The following is a 13028-nucleotide window of genomic DNA, read 5'->3' as shown; positions in this document are numbered from 1 at the left end:
GCGCAGGGTCCCCATTTTCTCCCACTCTGACACATGCACAGCCTGGTCTCCCCAGACCCATTTCACCTAAATCCATGCACAGGCCGGGCTGAGCTCTGTGAAAACCAAAAGACACAGGAAGTGCTGGGAGGAAAACCACTTCCTTCTTCAGGAGTGGAGTGGCTTTGATGCCTTGCTCACGCTTGAGAGATGTTGCCAGCCCTCCTCCCCCTCAGGAAACCCAGGGTCCCTATGCCTTTGATTAAATTTAGCTTTAAATCCTAGCTCTAGAATTCAGCTATCTATCTCATATCCCTCTGAGAGAGCTAGACAGCCCTCACCCGCCCCCATCATCAGCAACCCCACCCCACCCCCAGGCAGCAGGAGATAGTAGCCCAGACCTGACCACTGATCACAAGGTCTGGACCGCCACAGGCTAAAGATAACATCTGGACGGAAGGTAAGTTTCAGCTCCTGAGCCCTAAGGTGGGATGACTCCTTGGCTACTTACTTTCCCAGGAAACCAGACAAAGGGACTGCCGCCCTCAGAACTGTCCTGAAAACCTGAAAAAATTATTTATTACCCTTATCTCACCTCTGATCAACCACCGAACCCCTAACCCATGGTGTCTTGTGATTTTGCCCTATATCAGTAGTCGGCAAACTGCGGCTCGCGAGCCACATGCAGCTCTTTGGCCCCTTGAGTGTGGCTCTTCCACAAAATACCACGTGCAGGTGCGCACGTACAGTGCGATTGAAACTTCGTGGCCCATGCGCAGAAGTCGGTTTTCGGCCTGGGCGAGTCTATTTTGAAGAAGTGGTGTTAGAAGAAGTTTAAGTTTAAAAAATTGGGCTCTCAAAAGAAATTGCAATTGTTGTACTGTTGATATTTGGCTCTGTTGACTAATGAGTTTGCCGACCACTGGCCTATATCATCTGTAACCTACACACGATCAAGGAGTTTGGGCTTTTGAGCGTTAGCTTCCAGTTCTCCTGGGTGGCACCATTCATAGTAAAAATACTTAGCCAATATTTGTCCACTGCCGTTCTCGGTGTTTAGTGTTTGGCCTTGCTAGCAGCAGGTGGACAGACTCTCTGTTCTGTAACACTCATCATAGATTCCATTCACGGGAGGCCTACACCATAAGGCCCTTTTGGATATGTCAAGGTAAGAAATGTCGCAAATTTTTTTTGAAGAAACTGTAGAGAATTTTTATGAGTTTATTTGAGCCAAACTGTGGACTATTGCTGGGAAGCAGAATCTCTGTGTATTGAGATAATGCCCCGGAGAATGGCGTTTTTTTTTACCTAGTTTTATAAATTACCATTAAAGGAGGAGACATAAGTGGGTTACATGAAATCCATTGGTGGTAGATTAGGGAGGTGGGAGAAAGTAAAGTGGGGAAAACTCTGGGATTGGATAAAAAAATAAAATGATAGACACATACTTATTGTACATAGGTGGGTACAGGAGAGTTAACAGTCAGCAATTAACAAGATAACAATAACAATGAGGAATTTGTGGTTTTGCCCTGGTGCATTGGTTGTGTCCTGATACAAGTTACCCAGACATTCCAAAGGTATGTTATCATAGATGCAATAAGACAATAGCCTCAGTTAGGTTCAAAGTGGATCTTTGTCAAGGAAGCTACAGGCCTAGGAAGGGACTACCCACCTTGACCCGAGTTTAGCTAGGAATTGTTATGCCCAGACCATCCTATGTGGTTACTCTTGATCCCTGAGTTCGTAGGGCCTGCCATGCTGGCCTCCCCTGAGCTTGTCAGATTTAGTATGAGGCTTCTTTTTTTCATCACAGATATTATTTCTAGTCTTTATAGCATATTCACCAGATTGTATCATTTAACAAATAAGAAGCCTGAGGATCAGAGAGGTTAAGCATTTTGCCCAAGGCCACACAGCTTCTAATGACCAAGGGATTGTAACTGACACCCAAGTTCTGCTGCCTGCCACAAAAAAAAAAAAAAAAAACTCGTGAGACAAATACTGGTGAAAAGGAATGTGGTTTCATTCAAGTGCTGGTCACCTGAGGAAATGGGGGACGCTTGTCACAAAGCCCATCTCCCCACCTCAGTGAAGGCAGGGGTTTTTGTAAGGAGGAAGAGGCAAAGTAGAGCAACGAAATCAAGGAGAGGGGGTTGAAAAGTTCTCAGCACAGTCCATCCCGATAAAGATCTTGAAACTGGTCAAGGGAGGTCTGGTGTGCGTCATCCTGGTTCTTCCTCAACCTGGTTCTATGTTTGAAGGTCAACAACTCTCCCGGAAGTGGGGTGACTGGAGGTCAGAGTCTGTATCTGCTGAAGTTAGTTCCTAGATTCTTATACAAACATTAGAGGCCCAGTGCACAAATTCTTGCAAGGGTGGGATCCGGCTGGCCGGGCCTGATCAGGTGGGTTGGGCGATTGGGGGAGGTGCTGGCCAGGGGGAGGGGCCACGGGCGAACTCCCAGTGGAACTCCCAGTCCAGGGGACAATTTGCATATTAGCCTTTTATTATCTGGTATGCTGTTTATCTACAAGCGACATACTAGTCCAAGTCAGCATTTACAGAAACAATGTCAAAAGAATGGTGGGTCGGGTTACAATTCCCCACTGCTACAGTATGAGGAGCTCAGATGGATATGCCCCCAAAGACCCACATCTCCACACTCCATTTTCTCCACCCTATAAACTCCCTCATTTAACAACGACTGCTGGGAGATGCGTGGTAAACAAGTCCAGCCTGGTCCCTGCGCTCAGGGAACACGCAGTCGTACCAGAGAGACATCCCACACTAAGTAACAACCAGACCTCAAGGAGGGGACACTCAAAGCGCTAAGGGTGAGTAGGTATTGAGGGCAAGGGGGGGAATGCAGCTTTTTTCCAGTCGCTCTTCCCAAACTGTGAGTTCCAGAGGCCGCCAGCAGGGGGAGCCCGTGGCCCAGGCCTGACTGGCCCCTCCGCTGCTTATGTAACTTGGAAAACTGGGGGAGGAGAGCAAGCCCCAGGCAGGAGGCTTGTCACACACACTGACAGACACAAGTCCTCCGGATAACACAAAGGAGTTTCGTAACAGAAAGATGTCGCCTACACAGAGCAACGCACGAACACACACACGGGACACCCACATGCAGCCAGGGAGGGGTATGTGGTGTAGACTGCAGAGCCCTCCCGTACCCTCCCCGTCTGGCCCATAAAAAACCCAGCATCTTGCTGATGCCTGTGGTGGGGTGAGCGGAGAAAAGAGGACGGCAGACTCGCCCTGAGGCTCAGGCCAGCCTGTGTTCCCCATGAACATGTGATCATTTCCCCACAAGATGACATATGTAGAGGGCACACAGGTGGCACTAAAGCGTCCTGAGTATTATTAAAGACTAGAGGCCTGGTGCACGAAATTCGTGCACTGGGGGTGTGGGGGGGGTGTCACTCAGCCCAGCCTGCACCCTCTCCAATCTGGGACCCCTCGGACATCCCTCTCACAATCTGGGACTGCTGGCTCCTAACCACTCGCCTGCCTGGCTGCCTGATTGCCCCCAACCACTCTGCCTGCCAGCCTGATTGACACCTAACCTCTCCCATGCCAGCATGATTGATACCTAACTGCTCCCCTGCCGGCCCGATCACCCCAAACTGTCCTCCCCTGCAGGCCTGGTCACCCCCAGCTGCCCTCCCATGCCAGCCATCTTGTGATGACGTGGGGGCGGCCATCTTGTGATGCAAGGGCGTGAGGGTCAATTTGCATATCACCTCTTTATTATATAGGATAATTAAGACCCTTGCCCTGCCCTAGCTGGTTTGGCTCAGTGGATAGAGCATCGGTCCTCAGACTGAAAGGTCCCAGGTTCAATTCCGGTTAAAGGTATGTACCTTGGTTGCAGGCTCCTGGTCTGGGCATGTGTGGGAGGCAACCAATCAATGTGTCTCTCTCAAATCAATGCTTCTCTCTCTGTGTCACTCCCAGTCCCTTCCACTCTTTCTAAAAATGAATGGAAAAATATCCTTGGGTGAAGATTAACAACAACAAACAAACAAACAACAAACAAATAAAATATTTATTTTAAAAAGCCCCACACCCTGCTCTAAGGGAGTTTATTATCTGGCTGAGATGTCACAACCAAAAGACATGGCTCTCAGAGAGGCACATTCAAAGACAGACACATTCAAAGAAGGCCCATTAAGGTACTCTGACCCGTGCCAGGCACATAACATGATCTCATTTAATCCTCACCAGAGCCTGCTGAGGTCAGTGCTATTATTATTCGCGGGAGAAAGCTGCGGTGCACACAAGTTCAGGAATGTGTGGACCTGGCATGGTCTGAGCGTGGAGCCTGTGCTCCAGCCCATGTTACACGGCTCCCTAAGGGCAGACCTGGGCCCCGCACACACAGGCACACGCCCCGCTGTTGACAGACCACGCCTTACAGAGTGGCAAGCACATCAAAGAAACAGGCGCGCACACACACACACACACACACACACACTCCGACATCAGACAAATAGAAATGCCACGAACACACACATAGCACTCAGTTCCCTCTCTTTTAAACCCCAGCTCGGTGGGAGCTAAGGATCCCACACAAGAATGTCCTATGATTTGTTTGTGTTTAGAAAGCCTGGGCCCATACTGCCAGGATGAGCTGTATTTCCCACCCTCCCAGAAGGAGACAGTCTCTCTGCTGACGTGTTGTGAGGCTCAAGCCGAGACAGAGGTAGAACAGAAACCTGCCTTCACCCTGACAACCAACTCACGCAGCGATCCACCCAGACAGCTGCACACTTGGGGACCCGGGCGCACACCAAGATACACGCACAGACATCATACGCCCAAACACACTCCGAGGACCACAGAGCCATCTCCCTCACACACACATGCACACTGGACCTAGCCAGGCACCAGGCACCTGTACCCTCATGGAGGACTCTGTGTGTGTGTGTGTGTGTGTGTGTGTGTGTGTGTGTGTGTGCTCCCTGAGCCCTCCTCTTACCCTGGCCAAGCCCACACTCCTTCCCAAGGTCTCAACCCCCATGCCCAGGGTGTGGCACATCTATTAAAGAATAGAGGAGCCGCCATGCCATTGCTGGGCTTGGCACAACCTGGCCCTGACTCCCAGGAGGCCCTGCCATTTCTATGCCCAGGATTAGTGGCAGCTGCCGCTCACCCCGGAATGCCGTGGAGGGTCCCTGTGAGCTGGAACCCCTCCACTGACAAGTTCCCTGTTCCTGAATCTCAGGCCTGGGCCTCTGGGCTCCACCCCATCCCTCTCCTCCATCTCCAGCGGCTGATAGGGAGCTGATGGCGCAGAGGTGCTGGGGGTGGCATGGGCTGAGGCAACTCCCACCGTGTGAAATCATGTCTTCCACAACTAGGGAGCCTGGGGTGGGACAGGGACCCATCGAGGACAGAAGATGGCCGTGGTTTGGCTAGACAGAGGTTTGCGGGCTGGAGGCGGTTAGCACCAGGTGGCTGCCTCCCAGTCAGAGATTGAGCAAGAGACAGGTGTCAAGGGCAGCTCATTTACAAGTCTGGCCACACCCAGCTCCCAGCAAGGTGAGGAGAAAGCAGCACACGCACTCACACCGAGCACCTGCTCTGCCCTGAGGACTCCGTGCCCCCACGGACAGTCCTCCAACAGCCCCCAGGGAGCTGGATTGTCACCCGTTTTGCAGTTGGGAGACGGAGGCCCAGAGAGATGACTTCACTTACCCCAGGTCCCCTGACTAGGAGGTGGCAGCTCCCAGGTGCAAGTACAAGCCGTTTAACTCCCTAAAGTAAGCTCCTAACATTCTTCTTCCTCCTGCTTCCCTAGCCTGCACACACTTACTCATACATGCAAATATGTGATCTCTCTCTATCTCTCTCTCTCATACACACACACACACACACACACACATACACACACACATTCACACTCACACACAAATCCCAGTGCATATGCAACCTCTTGAAATAACTGTCTTTTCCCGCTCGTATATCTCCAGCTCCCAGCACACAGTGGGAGTCCGTACAGACCTGTGGGATGGATGAGTGCCGTGCTGGAGCCCCAGGGAAAGGGGAATCGGTAAGAGCTGCGTGTCTGGTGCAACGGGGCAGAAAGGGACAAGGGGGTCTTCACACACGCTCACTTCCAACTCTGGGGTCCCAGCCTGGCAGAGCACCTGGGCAGGGAAAGAGAAACTGGTTCACGGGGTTTCCTGAGGTGGAAGGGGGTCTTAACTCTGCTCTCCAATCCAGAGGACGAGGAAACTTGAGGAGAACTTGGGGAGAGAGTAGAGGGGCACACAGCCATCTCAGCCCCGCGCAGGTCCTGCTGGTCCCCCTTCCCGGCCCGGGGTCACATGGTCTCCCCAGGCCTCCCTCCTGCCAGCCCCGCAGCTCCACACCTGGGCGCCCCAGGCCCCGGCACCCCGTGGCCGTCCTGGCCGAGAGGAGTGGACAATTCCCCTTTTCCCTGGTCCAACTGAAACAAGGGTGGAATTTTTCCAAAGGCTCTCTATTGGGAAAGTAAAGAGAAAACAAAGCCAGAAATAAAGACTACAAAAACAAAGAAACAGATGGGACGCCGGGGGTGAAGGAACTTGCCGTGGGAGAGAGGGGGCCGAGTCCGCTGCAGCTGTGAGCCTCGCGCCCAGCCTCCCGGCCTCGGCCCTTTGATTGTGCTCCCACCTGCGCGGTCCTCCCCCGGCCTTGTTTATTCCATCTGCGCCTCCCGCTTGGCGGTGAGCGGCTCAAGGCCACTTGCAGCTCTTTAGGGCTCTGCCCCCACGCCTAGCACAGTGCCTGGCCGAGTAGAAGCTCCACAGACATTTGCCAAGGACTTGAGCAGGCGAGTGAGCAAGAGAGTGAGGGAGGAGGAAAGCTGGGCTCTCTCCCCCACGGCCAGATCGCCTCCATGGCGGCACTGTTTCCCCCTCAGGAGTGGGCCTCGCACTGCTCACTTCCATCCTCGGCTACCAGAGAGCTTCTCCTGTGTCAGAGCTTTCACCGTCCCTCCCCGGGAAACCACCTGTGCTGGGGTGAGGATGGGGGGTGGAGGGGGAGGGAGGGGCAGGGCGCTGGAGGTCAGAGTCAGCTGAAACAGACAGCTGCCCCAAGGCCAGTACACTGAAAACCAAGGGCAGAAAAAATAGCTAGCATGCTTGGCGTTCTCAAAACAACCCTACGAGTCAGAGCTGTTAAGAAAACCAAAGCTCTGCCCCAGCCGGTTTGGCTCAGTGGATAGAGCGTCGGCCTTCAGACCAAAGGGTCCCGGGTTCAATTCCTATCAAGGGCACGTAGCTTGGTTGCAGGCTCCTCCCCAGCCCGGGCCCTGGTAGGGGCTCCTGCAGGAGGCAAGCAATCGATGTGTTTCTCTCACATCAATGTTTCTCTCTGTCTTTCCCTCTCTCTTCCACTCTCTCTAAAAATCAACAGGAAAATATCCTCGGTGAGGATAAAAAAAGAGAAAAGAAAAGAAAACCAAAGCTTAGAGCAAAACTCTGTCCAGTGAGTGGTAGGCTAGATTTCCCATCCAGGCATCCTGACTTCAGGGCCACGTGCCTCTGTGTAGGACCAGCCATCACCCTGAGAGGGACCTGGGGCCTGGGGGAGCGACAGGGTGCTGGTCCAGCAGCTGGAAGGAGAGGATCCAGGTGAGCAGACTGCCCGCGCCAGGTGGGCGCCGAGGCTCGGGGCATTGGCGCTGCGGAAGCCAGCTCCTGCGCTGGATGTCCCTGGGGAGAAGGGACTGGACAGAACAAACCTAAAACTTAGGGGCTGAGGCAGGTGACCAATGAGGAGCTCAGGCGCATGAAATAAAGCTTCCGTGTTCCCAACGGCATCTAGCACTTTGGGGCTGGGATTCAGGACCAGGCAGCACAGCTTTGCACGGACCTGGGTTACCAGCTGTGTGGCCTGCATCCCCTACTTGGGGAAGCAGCTTGGGATCTTTGCGTCTCCGTTTCCCCATCTATGAAACAGACCTGTTATGAGGACCAAACTAGGAAACGCATGGAGAGAGTTAACGTCCTTAGCATGGCGCCCCAGCACCTGGGAGCTCTGAGGGGCTAGAGATCGGCGAGACAATCCACGCAGGGTTCTCAACTTTGCCTCCACGTCAAATTATCAGAGGAGCTTTTATTTTTATATATTTATTTTATTGATTTCAGAGAGGAAGAGAGAGAGAGAGAGAGAGAGAGAGAGAGAGAGAGAGAAACATCAGTGATGAGAGAGAATCATTGATCCACTGCCTCCTGCATACTCCCTACTGGGGATCGAGCCCCAAACCAGGCATGTGCCCTGACCGGGATTCAAACCATGACCTCTTGGTTCAAAGGTTGATGTTCAACCACTGAGCCACACCATCCGGGCTCCAGGGAGCTTTGAAAAGATACTGATGTCTAGATCCCACCTCAGACCAATTAAAACATGATCCCTGGGGGTGACATCACGCAGGAGCATTAATATTAAAACCTGGCAGTGAGAACCCTACCCAGTCCAATTCCTTCACTTCACTGATGAGAGGTAAGTGACCTATTCACGCTCACTCGGCTAGTTAATGCTACAGCAGGTCCTATATGGCAAGCCTCCGCCCTCTGCAGTCCAGCCCACGGCTATTTCCAGTACTTCATGGCCCGGCCTTTGCTCCCTCATCTTTCGGGTGGGAGAATCGCCCAGATGGGAGGCAGAGCCAGGCCACCCGGCGTCACTCAGCAGGAATGGGAATAAAAAAGTGGGGGAGTCCTGCCCAGGGTGGCTCAGTTGGTTGGGCGTCTTCCTGTGCACCAACAGGTTGCTGGTTTGATTCCTGGTCAGCGGCATAGGCCCGGGTTGCAGGCCGGATCCCAGCCGGGGGCATGCAGGAGGCAACCAACGGAGGTTGTGCTCTCACATCAATGTTGCTCTCTTTCTCTCCCTCTCCCTTCCCTTCCCGCCTCTCTAAAAATCAATAAACTCTTCTTTTTAAAAACCTATTTTTAAAAAGAAGTGGGGGATGATTGAGGAAAGAGAAAGAGTCCCTGAGGGCTGGGAGAAGCCTTGGGGAGACCAGGTCAGCAGGTGGGGTAGAGGGATTGGATACCAAACGGCATGAGATTCTGACCGAAGAAACTTGCCTGCCTTGACTGTAAGTCTCTCCAGGACCTCGCTCTGGCACACAGTAGGTGCTCAACAAAAGCTGGGAGGAGGCCTGAATGCTGCAGCGGCCTGGCAGTGAGCGTGCGCTGCTCACTGAGCCTGCCAGTGCCCGCGTGTTTCCAAGGGGCAGTGCTGAGAGCACCCCAACAGGAGCACGAGAGGGAAGAGATCCTGGGCTTGCAGAGAAACCGAGGCACAGAGGGGACTGAGCTCTCTGGAGCCCCAGAGAGAGCTGGGCGTGTGGGAGCCAGGCTGCGGCCAGTGGGCCCGGTGTTCGCAGGGCACCCTGTCCCAGCCGGCAAGCAGGGCTATGTGCTGGGTCAAGTGGAGGGGGCCTGGTAAGGGAAACAAGGAGTAGGAAGGAGGAGGCGGGAGGGGGGGGGGGCGGGCCAAGCCAGGCCGCCTCTTGACAGGGGAGCGGGGAGGCGGGGTGCTCGGGGCCAGTGGCTGGGTCAGATCTCCGGCCAAAGCAAACCTGCCTCAGGGGGCTGCAGCGCTTCCTCCCTGCCCAGATGGAATCAAAGGCAAATTGGAACCCTGGAGGGCCCAGCTCTGACCCCTGCCCCCCACTCAGCAGGGCCCACTAACCCAGCCTCCCCACCACCCCGACATACTTTTCCAGCCCAAAGACTCTCTGGCAACAGACTCATCTGGTATTTGCTGATCAAACGCAGCCACAAAGTGTCAGGTTCCTCCGCCCCATCCCAGCCCCGTCCTCCATCACAGGGCTTCGGTGAGAAAGCAGGTGGTCTCTGCCCGGATCTGAGCCCCTCCTGGCTTCTGCGCCAAGAGGTAAAGGGGTCGGACTCATTGCTGTGGGTTATACCAATAAATAAAATAGGAGTACCTGCCCGCTTGGGTCGCCTCTGAACCCAGGTCTCCAGCAGGCGGTTCTTGAATAAATACGACTGCAGGAAAGCTCCTGTGGCCATGGCTGAGACATGCGCTGGGGAGGACGTGGCTGAGATTTGGGGATCATCAGAGCTACAAAGGGACCTCCGAGAGTTTCTAACTCTGCTCTCATTATTCATAGAGAGACCGAAGGCCAGAGTGAGGCTGCCTCCAAAGTCGCACAGCTGGTTAATGGCCCACCAGGGCCAACGCACGTGCCCTTCACGTTAGGGCGTGGTGGGGGTCGCAGGGGGTGCAGGTGGGAAGGCAGAGGCCCAGAACAGCCCTGGACCATCACGTCAGGGAGGAGGGTTGACACGGGCCCCTGAACATCTTTTTCTTCTCCCTTAGACTTCCACCCGCATGTCCAGGTGGGACACGAACATGGAGCTAACCCGCCCGGAGAGCCATAAGGGGACAAAAGAAGTGGGATTGGGCCTGGCCAAGTAGCTCAGTTGGTTGGAGTGTCATCCTGATACACCAAGGTTGTGGGTTCAATCCCTGTCAGACCACATACAAGAATCAACCAATGAATGCATACGTAAGTAGAATCTCTCTCTCTCTCTCTCTCTCTCTCTCTCTCTCTCTCTCTCTCTCTCTCTCAAAATCAATACATAAAAATTAAAAAGCCCTGATCAGTGGGGCTCAGTTGCTTGGAGCATCGTCCCGTCCCACACACCAGAAGGTGGCTGTTTGATTCCCTGTCTGGGCACATCCCCAGGTTGTGGGTTTGATCCCTAGTCAGGGTGTGTGCAGGAGGCAACTGATCTCTCTCACATCAATGTTTCTTTCTCTCTCTCTCTCTCTCTCTCTCTCTCTCTCTCTCTCTCTCTCAGATCAATTTAAAAAATTCACCTTTAGGGGGTGGGCAGTGGGGCGGAGCGGGGCAAAAAAAAAAGTAAAAAAAAATTCACCTTTAAAAATGTTTTAAATAAGAAGTAGGATTGGAGCAGAGGCAGAGAGGCTGAGGGGAATTCTTCTCTTTTCTCTTCCCCGTTTTCTAAATTCTTTCTAAAGTGGCATGAACAATAAGAAATTATAAGGACAATCTGGGGGAAAGAGTGAAGCAGACAGAAGCAGTAAGAGGCAGAGGCAGAGGGTTCTAGAATCCATTTTGAGTAGATTGAAAAGGAAGGCCACAAAGAAAGCAGAGGAGCCGAGTCAAGGGGGAGAACCCCCCGCCGTCCCTGGGGTCCAGTGGGGAAACTGAGGAAGCCGCGGGACCTGAACAGCCACCCTGGGGCCCTGAGCCCAGCCTTCCCACCACGAGGCCACTGCAATCTTCCGATGTGGGCGGAGAGAGGGCCGGAGAGCAAGGGGTGTCACAGGCACCTTTGTTGGACACTTGTCACCCCAGGCCTGCCCTTGTCCATTCTGTCACCCCAAGACAGCCTCCCCCTGGAAGAAAAAATGTCCGCCACACCCCCAGAAGGCCCCAGGAGCCTGGCCACCGTGACAAGACCAGGGGCCCTGAAGAAGCAGAGAAAGGGGAGGTGGAGAGATGGGAGGGGAGGGGAGGAGAGGCTGCCCAGGGAGGGCTGGCCGCAGGGAGGAGGAAGGGAGCGAGCAGGGCTGGGGAGCTTGGCCCAAATCAGGACGGAAGCAAAGAAGTGGGGTGAGGGGCGGGAGGAGGGACAGTGGGGGTGATAGAGGCTCCAGTGCTCCTGCCCTCCCTCTCTCCCTCCCTCCCTCTCTTTTATGATCTTGAAACAACCTTCAAGTCTGGGCTGGAGGCCCCAGGAGGCCATCACTTAGGAAACAAGGCCGTTTCTTGGAGACCTTGAGAGCCCATCTGCAGCTGAGCCGCGCCCCCTCCCTCGTCTCAGGCACATTCTCCCATGGACTCTCACGTACACGCACAGGGGCTCCGTCCCGCCTCCACCCGCCGCTGGCTGGCCGCGGGCACGCACACCGCTGCACACAGAACTGGTGTCCGCCAGACTGACACACATCCCAGGAGCGTGGCCTCGCCTGTCCGAGGAGCTTCTCCTCTGGAATTGCCATTTTGCGCCCTAGCCGGTGTGGCTCAGTGGATAGAGCACCGGCCTGAGGACCGAAGGTTCCCGGGTTTGATTCCGGTCAAGGTTGCAGTCTCCACTCGGGCCAAACTGGTCTGGGCTCGTGCAGGAGGCAACCGAGTGATGTGTTTCTCTCGCATGGATGTTTCTCCCTGTCTTTCCCTCTCTCTAAAAAGCAATGGAAAAATATCCTCGGATGAGGAATAAAAAAAAAAAAGGCTCAGTGGAATTACCATTTGGTGCATTCACAGGTCTCTTCCCCTCACACACCCCATACAGTGGTGCCCCCTCAGTCATTAGCTAGCACACACCTGGGTACACGTACAGACGTGTGCCATATACTATTCTGTCTCTCTTTCACCCCCATCCCCTCTCTCTCTCTCTCTCTCTCTCTCTCTCTCACACACACACACACACACATACACACACACACACACACACACACACACACCCCTACCTCCCAGATTTCCCCGTGCCAACCGCCCATTGGGTTCAGGACCCCCATCCCGCCCTTTGTCGATCCCCTCTCTGCCCTATGCCTTTCAAACCCACGCCCCAGACCAGTCTCCTCCCTCCCCCACCTCCCACTTTCAAGTCTGTATTCCTCACTCCAAGGGCCCCGATCCAAACTGGCACCACTGACTGTGTTCAAAGGAAGCAGGAGCCCAACCCAGGCTCCCCAGATCAGAGGACCAGGCACCTGCACCCATTTACGTCCTGGAGCCTGGTCCACGGTCAAGGCCCAGGAGGTGCCCCCGGGGCCTCCACCCTTACCTGGGCAGGGAGGGTGCTCAGGGGCCCGTGGGGGAGGAAGAGGCCCCGGTGTCCCGTCCTCTGTCGTCTAGCCCCAGTGCGGGAGCAGCAGTGCCCTTGGGGCTGTGCGCTGGCCCCAGTGCAGACGGGCAGGGAGCCTGCCAGGCTGTATGGGCACAGGAAGGGCACAGTCCTTTCCGGTGCTGGGCCTGACCACGGGGCCCGGAGCCAGGGCCTGGAAGGGCTGCAGCCCTGGGAGGAACCGGCAGGCTGAGGGAG

Source organism: Eptesicus fuscus, chromosome 22, assembly GCF_027574615.1.
Source record: "Eptesicus fuscus isolate TK198812 chromosome 22, DD_ASM_mEF_20220401, whole genome shotgun sequence".
In the NCBI taxonomy this organism is placed as follows: Eukaryota; Metazoa; Chordata; class Mammalia; order Chiroptera; family Vespertilionidae; genus Eptesicus; species Eptesicus fuscus.
This window is presented reverse-complemented; position numbering follows the sequence as displayed.